General features: G+C 35.9%; 1 long non-coding RNA gene across 1 annotated transcript; it reads left to right on the forward strand.

Moving 5' to 3' along the window:
* Positions 1 to 722: 722 nt before the first annotated feature.
* LOC128293946 (uncharacterized) lies at positions 723 to 1,877 on the forward strand. The gene is made up of 2 exons (XR_008284105.1): positions 723 to 877; positions 1,629 to 1,877. It is a non-coding gene; the product is annotated as an uncharacterized LOC128293946 (long non-coding RNA).
* The last annotated feature ends 210 nt before the right edge of the window (positions 1,878 to 2,087 follow it).

Below are 2,087 nucleotides of genomic sequence, written 5' to 3' on the forward strand. Positions count from 1 at the left end.
CGTTTGTGAGCCTAACTGCGAAAAAGGACTAAATCGCATAAAGTGCAAAAGTCCTATTTTGATAGCTAAAGGTGTTATTTTTTTAGAGAATCAAAATTGGGGGATTTTAAAGGGCAATTAGACCCTTTTCAAGGAGTATATCCGGCCATAGAGTCAAAGAGGGGGCAAAATTTTAAAATTTAGTGGGTTAAGTGGCTTATATTTGACTAAAATAGAAATAAATAAAAGAAGGATGATATCATCTCTTTCTCATCTCTTTTATCCACCGAATATTAGCCATTTAAGGAGGTTTGAGAGCTTAAAATTTTAGCAACTTGAAGCACTCACAAGTAAGTGATTTCTATACCCTTTGTTGATGATCTTTGCATTTTTGAGACCCTTGAAGCACGAGCTTTCAAATGAGAGGACTATCTTGTAAAATGGTTGAAATCATGAGAGCATTTAGGGTATTTTTTGAAATTTTATGGAAGAATATGAGTCTTAGTTGTGTAATAGACAACTTTTGTGAAAGGTGTTACCATGAAAACACTTAAAGGGACTATTTTGCACAAGTTATAAAATAATTGATAAATGTGTGAAATAGAGAGAATTTGGGGTTGCTATAAGAGTAAAAAGAGTTCAGCTACGCTTAAGATGCGAAGAAATTTGATAAAAATTGATTTTCGAGTAAATGGGTAAAATGGTCATTTTGCCAAAGTCTAGGGGGCAAAATAGTCATTTTACCAAAGATGTGAATTTTTAATTGCTTAATTTTATTTAAAGATTAAATAAGTGTTTTTTGCTATTTTAGATCAAGAATTGTCAAATCCAAACCTAGATCGGCAGAAAGCCAAGCAAATTGACTAAATCGGCTAGTCACCACATTTTGTAATCCGAGGTAAGTTGTATGTAAATAATACAACTATATTGCTAATGTAGGTATTGAATTAATATAGCATGGATTGCTTGATTGTGGAATTAAGAAGGTATGATGATAATAGAGATAGTAGAGTTCCCGTTTGAACTTAGGAAATAAATCGATATTCATGCCATGATATATGAGTTATTGTTGGCTAGTGTAAGACATGTCTGGGACATGCATCGGCCACATTAAGAGAGCCAGTGTAAGACTATGTCTGAGACATGGTATCGACATTGAGACGAGAGCTAGTGTATGACATGTCTGGGACATGCATCGGCCTCGAAACGTAAGCTAGTGTAAGACATGTCTAGGACATGCATCGGCTACGAGATGGTAGTCAGTGTAAGACCATGTCTCGGACATGGCATCGACTTGAGATATGAGCCAGTGTAAGATCGTGTCTGAGACATGGCATCGACATCTTACTCACGTTTGAGGCTTAATGAATATTTGATAGTGTTCTAAATGGTTCAACAGTGAACGTTATGTTCTTAAGTTAATAAGGAAAGTATAACCGTGTTATGAGTGGTACAGGTACCTAATTGGTACGTATGAGATATGGGCTCATTGTATAATATGTGATTTGTATGGATGGTACTGAGTAAGTTATGCTTATGCCTACCTTGGTATTATGAGCATGTGAATTATTGATAAATTGTTGTTGTATACTTATATACAATTTACTGAGCTTTTATGCTTACTCCATTTCCTTCCCATTTCCTTTCAGTGTCGCCTAACTAGCTCAAGGATCACCAGAAGTCAGAGATATCGATGACACTATCAACCGAAGCTTTCGGTATAGTTGGATTTATATTTTTGAATATGACATGTATAGGACTTAGACTTTATTATTTTGTGTCTTTGAGAATTGGCCAAATGTGTTGGCTTGGGTTGGAAACCCTTCAATTTGTATTAAGTTTTGAATAATTGCTAACATTCATTTTGAATTTATAAAAGATGCATTATTATGGTTGAATGAATGTCTATTGTGGCTGATTTGATTATAGAAATTGTGTTCGTTGTATTGTTTGGCATTTGTATGAAAATAGGTATGTAAGGGTGGCAATGAAGCTTGGTAAATAGCCTATTATTGTCCACACGGGTAGACACACGGGCGTGTGTCTAGGTCGTGTGTGACACACGGTCTACCCCATGGGCGTGTAGTCCGGTCGCGTGTCCCCTACAC

This window comes from Gossypium arboreum, chromosome 6 (assembly GCF_025698485.1).
Source record: "Gossypium arboreum isolate Shixiya-1 chromosome 6, ASM2569848v2, whole genome shotgun sequence".
NCBI lineage: Eukaryota > Viridiplantae > Streptophyta > Magnoliopsida > Malvales > Malvaceae > Gossypium > Gossypium arboreum.